The sequence below is a fragment of the Mus caroli genome, chromosome 9 (genome assembly GCF_900094665.2).
Source record: "Mus caroli chromosome 9, CAROLI_EIJ_v1.1, whole genome shotgun sequence".
Classification (NCBI taxonomy): domain Eukaryota; kingdom Metazoa; phylum Chordata; class Mammalia; order Rodentia; family Muridae; genus Mus; species Mus caroli.
This window is the reverse complement of record NC_034578.1, coordinates 115,587,443-115,594,221: the sequence shown is the minus strand read 5'-3', so window position 1 is coordinate 115,594,221 and position 6,779 is coordinate 115,587,443. Positions and strand designations below refer to the sequence as shown.

The window sequence follows — 6,779 nt, the reverse complement described above, 5'->3', positions numbered from 1 at the left end:
GCACATTCCCGCAGACATGCCCACAGCCCAATCTGATCTAGACAACCCCTCACTGAGACTCTTGGGTCAAGCTTACAATCGTCAATATATTTAAATTAGCATTTTATCAACCAATATGGGCACCATTTACCAGTGACACAGAAATGCATCGACTTGGGTCTGAACTTTAGGGTCAATGCTTCTATTTTTTTTTTTCTTTTCAATATCGTACGACAGTGTTTAGCACTCTGGGTTCCATGACAGATGGGCTCCTGTAAACTATGAGTGGAAAGCAGAAACTGCTTCACCCCTAAAGGGCTTTAAATCAGGGACTGACATCTTGAGAGAAAATGAATTGTATATTTGTGAATATATTTATGAATACATATTTACACAAACATGACTTTGGTTTTATTCATTTGCAAGGACTGCTCTGGGCTAAACAAGCTAGCTACAACCTTCCCTGCATGAGAGAGTCACTCAGTGAAAGTCTCCTATAGTGTCCTTGTTCCCCTGGGGGCTTAAGCCACAACAGCTGCCTTAGCCTCCTGAGAAGCATTGTGGGAGAATGAAGGTACAGGAAAGGTGTCTTTCATTTTCACAGAGACATGAGTTTGGCCAGTCAGAACTGGTGGGGGGGGGGGGTGTGCAATGAAGTGAATGGCCAGATATTTAGCCGCCTTTCTGTCCCCAGGACCTACACAGGAGAAGGAGACTGACACCCTCAAGTTCTCCTCTGACCTCCACAAGTGCACATGGCATATGCACACACCATAAATAAACAAATCGTTTTTTAAAATAAAATACAAATTCATTCAAATATGGGGGGCAGGGATCAGTACACCCCACATAGGTGATTTGGAGTGACTTCCTTGGAACCTTCCCCTCTGACTTCATCTGTCCTGTGCTAGCTACCACCCCAGTGAACTGGCTGCCTTGTGTCCTATATAAGGTAAACAAGGGTTCAGGCAAGAGCTACCCCACACCTCACCAATGAATGTGAAAATTCACTTAATCTACAATTCTCCCTTCCTCTTTCCCCATCCAGTGAGAATCATATGTCTCCCTCCTTTTGTCCCCAAGCTCCCTGCCCACCACCTAGGTTCTTAGCTCCATCAGTTAATTGCCCTGTGGCTTTTCATCAGACATCCTGCTGTCCCAGTCCCGAGAGCATTGCATTACAATCAAAAGCCCCCCCACCCCCAGCTAATAACCCGATGGGACACATCCTCTGCTTCCTTGGAGGCCAGGCTAAGCTGAGGGTGTTACATTTACATTCATGGATTTCCCCATCCTCACTTCCATTTCCTGCCAAGGTCACCAACAATTCCCTGTGAGCTGCAATCGATGCCTCTGAGTCCTCAAAAGGATCCAAACGTTTTGAAAATTATTTTAAAAACTATTCTTAAAAGCAAATAAACGTCCTTTCAGTCAGCAAGTATTTATTGAGTTCTTGTTAGTGCCAGATAACTGGAGACAGGATCAATCAGTGGGGCAGCCGTGGGGTTTACATTAGGCAAAGCATCGGGGCGAGAATTAAACAATAAGTAAGTCAGCGGATGATCCTGGAAGACAACGATGGAGTCTGGTGACCGTGGAGGAATCTCTGAGAAGATATCTGCGCTCAGAGCACCTGTGTAGGACCCGTAGGCCAGAGTGTGACAGGCTCTGAGGAGCATGCACACAGCCCCATGGTGAATGAAGCACCTCATTAGCAGCTCACATGTACAAGAGAGGGAACAGGAGGAAGAAATGGTGAGATCTTCCTGGGTGGGGAAAGGCTTCTAAATCCTGGCTAGGATGCACCCATCCTCGAAGAACCATGAGCCTGGTACGCTCGTGTTTCCTTTTTCCCCATTTCCATGTGGATGTGTGGTGTGTGTATGTGTGTGTGTGTATGTGTGTGTGTGTGTGTGTGTGCATGTGTGTGTGTGTGTGTGTGCAAGTGTATGTGCACAAGCATGCAGGGGTGCATGTGCATAGAGTCCCTGAGTTTGACACTGGGAGTCAGCCATATCTTCTACCATAGTCACTGAGGAAGGGTTTCCCAGTCAGTCCCAGAGCTCACTGATACGGCCACTCTTGCTTGCTCTGGGATCTCCTGTCACCAGCTTCTCAGTTTGGATTTAGAGGTACGTTGTCAGGCCTACCCAGCATTCGTGTGGGTCATGGGGATTTGAACTCTAGCTCTCATGCTTGCAAGGCAAGAATTTTTTAACCACTGAGTCAGGCCCTGAGCCTGGCTTCCTTGTGAATAGAGACATGGCCTCCTTCCTGTCCACTGGCCTCCTAAGGAGAAAAGTGTTAGGAGGGGTGAGGAGTGACAAGGTGTGTGTGCATGTTTGTGTGTAGTGTGTTTGTGTGTGTTTGTGTGTGTGTGTGTCTCTCTCTCCTCTTTGTGCTTATAACTTATCAAAGTTTGGGCTCAAAGCAAGCTGAAGTTGTGGGGCCGACCCAGATGGAGCCTGACTAGAGATGGATCTATCCAACTCCTCTCCTTCCACCCTCCGCCCCGGCCCATCTGGGCTGACTGGGGAAAGAGGCCCAAGCCGATCACCACATGCCCCCTGCTGAGAAGGCTTTGGGACTCTGAAGTGATGCATGTACTGTTGTGGCCTTTTCATGACGACCTCCTGCAGTTGAGGCCTTTGGGGGACAAGAATGAACCTGGGACTTGGAGGGGCCTCTAGCATTTGCACTTGGGCAAGAAAACTGAGAGCTGGCACAATTCTCCCCAAACTACTCCCAAGGCCAACACCCACACAGCAGTCCACACGAGTACAAGGCAGTACGAGGCGCTTCCATCTGGCCCAATCTCTGTCCTCACAGCAAGTGTACAGATGGGTACAAGCAAGTGCCATGCCATGGGGGAGGGCCAGCTCCTGTGGTCTAGAACAAGAGCCCATGCTCAGGCTCATTCTTCCCCGGGAGTCTGGGGCTACGGATTGTGGAGGCAGACCAGAGCGAGGAGACGGAAACTCAGCCCCACGCTACTCCACCTACACAGTGAGCACAGACCCCTTCATCCCATGGAAGGCCTCCTACTCAGGGACCGGATCTTGGACTGATAGCTCTCTAACGCGTGCACACGCACACGCAAGCGCACACACACACACACACACACACACACACACACACACACACACGCAAGCGCACACACTTTACCTTCCTTTCCAGAAGGCCAAGTTCCCTTCCCGTTTTCCTTCACCTCTCCTTGCCACAGACATAGATGCGGAGGGCCAGCCAGGGGAAGCACTGGAGCATCAGACCTCGGCCTTTCTCAGGAATTTGAGGGATTTTGATTTGGAGACAGAAAGGCTCCCGGCACTCTTTCTAGACCTATACAAGTGCGCATGGGGACTTGTCCAGGATGCTGCGAGGGAAGTGATGGGGGGGAGGGGGGGACAGGGCTGAAGCCATATGACCTTCCTAAATGATATAATTTGAAAGCAGTCAGAGCTGCGCCGGGAGTCTGCGCAGGTGACAAGCTCAAAGGCAAGGCTTTAGAGGGCGGTTCTCCCCAGACTGGGGCAGGAACTGATTCTCTCAAAGCCCTATGTGAGGCTGAAGACTGGGCCCGCGGAGGGGGAGGAAGGAGGATGCCTCCATTTCCTCTGTTTCTGACACAAGTTGCCTACAGTTCACATGGGAATTTAGCGCGATCCCCTACTTATCAGAACATCTCCGCATTTAAGGATCATACAACAACTTAGTATGTTACTCTAACAATTCCATGGCCCTTCACCAGAGTCGACTCTGGCCCTGACTCCTGCTGACTAAGAGGTAAATGGGAAGCAAATGGTGTGCAAGCAAGAGAGGCCGGACAGAGAACCAGGAAGAAAAAGAAAAGGATCAAGAGTCATGTGTGCTGACCAGATGCAGGGAGAGAGGGGAGAGGAAGAAGGAGGGATGTGTGTGGATTAGCTCTGCAATCACCTTTGCCAAAGACCCCAAGGAACCGTGCACCTGCCAGAGAGAATGGGGCTCCAGATGAAACCAAAAGACCCATTCCCTGAGCTCTGGAGCACAAGGGATCCTTCCAGGACTCCATGGCTGGAGTACGACACGAAGAGCCCCCTTCTCACCTCCAGGAAGGCTGCCCTAAGGCTCCCACACCATGGGGACTGAGGGCATCTGTGGTTGTTACATCAGCAGGCGTCCACTCCTGCATCATACTTGAGGTCAGATAATTCGTCTGAGAGCAGATGGGTTGCGGGGAAGCAGTAGGTCCACAGGCAGAGGCTGTCCATTCACAAGAAGTCCCTTCTCGGTCACTTCTTTCTTGGGGTTGACCTGCTCCTCCTCCTCAATCTGATTTATAGAGAGAAAAAGAAAGATTTACAAATTGGTAGGTGGTGTCCACTTCCTGCAGAGCACTTAGTACAACAGTGACTTCATGGGCATTTTTAAAAGATGTGTTTACTTTGTGTGTGTGTGTGTGTGTGTGTGTCTATATGCACCATGTGCATGCAGTTCTCACAGATTCCAGAAGAGGGCGCTAAAACTAAAGTTATAGAGTTGTAAGCCACCATGTGGGTGCTGGGAACTGAACTCAGGTCCTACAAGAGCAAGAAGGGCTTTTAACTGCTGAGTTCTGAGTGAACCACTTGAGATGTTTTTTTTGTTTGTTTGTTTTTTTCTCTCCTCAGAAATCCAGCTTTCTCAACTCTTGTAATCTCTGGGCAAAACTGATATGTTGATTTTCTTTTTTTCCTGAACTGAGCATAGGAAAGGATATATATATATATATATATATATATATATATATATATATATATATATATATATATATATATATATATATATATATATATCCACACACACACACACACACACACATATATATGTTTCCATGCATAATATTTGGTTTTCTGACTACTGGTGGTAAGGGACCCAGAACACAAAGCTAGCATAAGTATATCCCGCCCCTAGAACAGAAACAAAAACATTTTATTTCTTGTGACAAGGACCTGAGGCTCTGTGGGTCACATGGCATCCACAGTCAGGCAGCAGAGAGGTGAGTGCTGGTGTTCAGCTAACTTTCTCTTGCTCTTTGTTGTCAACTTCCCTGGATTTAGAGTCACCAAAGAAACACATCTCTGTGTTTGTGGGCAAGTTCCCAGAAAGGTTTAAGTGAGAGGAGAAGACTTGGCTGGAATGTGAGGGGCAACAGCCCCTGGTCTCGGGGCCAGGGACTGAAGAGGAAGGAGAAAGCTAGCTGAGCACCAGCGGTCACCTCTCTGCTGCCTGACTGCGGGTGCCATGTCACCTGCCACCTCACGTTCTTGCCACCACTCCTTGCTCACCACAGTGGCCTGGGTCCCTTCAAACTGGGAGTCAAAATGATCCTTCCAGGACTGGAGAGATGGCTCAGTGGTTAGGGACACCTACTGCTCTTCCAGAGGTCCTGAGTTCAATTCCCAGCAGCCACATGGTGTCTCACAACCGTCTGTAATAGAATCTGATTCCCTCGTCTGGTATGCATAAAAACAGAGCATCTGTATACATTAAACAGAATGAACCTTCCTAACGTGTTTGCCCAGATAGCCCGTCACATCAGTGAGAGTAGTGACTGATACCGCAGACTTAAATGTAACCGTGCGCACATCTGTATATATGAACTCTTATAAAATCCTGACCAGGTTGACATGTCTCTAATTTGTTAGGGAATGAACTACATTTAAAAAGATAAGCAACATTTAGTAAATGTATTACTAATAGGTGGGCCCAGACACGCACTGGTTACAATTTTATCAAAAAGTGTGGACTCAAACCGATGCTAAAGCCGTCCACCTTCTGCTGAGTCAGACTGTTAGGTAAATTGTTTGGTCTCATTCAGTCATCAACATCAGTCAAGCCCTGAGCTGAGTGTAAGCTAGAGAGATGAGTGTAAGATTGCCTGAACCTTATTTACACACAATCCTGGGAGGAAGACAAACAGGTCTATAAATCTGTGCCCAGCAGAGGGCAGCACCTGCTCAGAAAGAAATGTGGGGTCAGCTAGCACAGTTTAGGGAGCAGAACTCCCTAAACTGAGGATAATGGCAACTCCTTAGATGCAAGAAAAGGCTTTGCTTCCAGGAGATATCAAACACCATTGTCCTAACCAAACAGGAAGGTTGAAGAATGGAAGCCCACGAGGGTCAATCATCTGTAAACCACCTTGATCTCACTCTTTGAAAGTAGCTTTGAAAGTTTGAAGTTACAAAGATTTCCCACGTAGCAGATCGGGAGAAACGAACAGCCTAGGACTGTGTGAGGCTGGAGAAGCAAGCGCCCTAAATCCACTCACAGAAGATCACTGTGGGAGTGTAGGCTCCCTCCAAGAACAGGCTGGATCGACGTGCACAGCAGAGCTGGGTTTATCACATAAATTGAATCCAAGGACTCCAGTGCGTATTTCTCATCGAACACCAGGGTGATGTTCATCTAACATCTAACGGTTGGCAGTCGCTGCCATAGAGATGCTAGCAGCCACTGGAGCTTCTGTGAGTCTTCTAAAACACATCTGGGGCCATCCTCTAGCTTGACAATAAAGCCTGAAGACACTAAGCCATATCTCAAAATGTGCTTTCAGCAAGATAGCAGTTCAAAACATACACACATAGGTAAACGGGTTGAAACAGAAAACGCACAACTGTCTGTACTGAAAGACATGAGTATGATGTGTAAAATCCCAGACTCCACCCAAAAAAGCTAGAGTAAGTTAGATCACCATAGATACAATCAGCGTACTAAAGTAAATTATCCTTTTGTTTTTAACCAGTCATATGAACAGTGGACATGGAAGTTGAGAAAAG

General features: G+C 47.6%; 1 protein-coding gene across 2 annotated transcripts in view; it reads right to left on the bottom strand.

The window, feature by feature from the left end:
* Nucleotides 1-6,779, bottom strand: part of Mobp (myelin associated oligodendrocyte basic protein) — a 30,386-nt gene that overhangs the window by 4,796 nt on the left and 18,811 nt on the right. For both annotated transcript variants that reach the window (XR_003837625.1, XR_003837624.1), the window contains one exon: nucleotides 4,065-4,290. The gene's annotated coding sequence lies outside the window, so the exon portion shown is untranslated. The remainder of the gene's footprint in view (nucleotides 1-4,064; nucleotides 4,291-6,779) is intronic.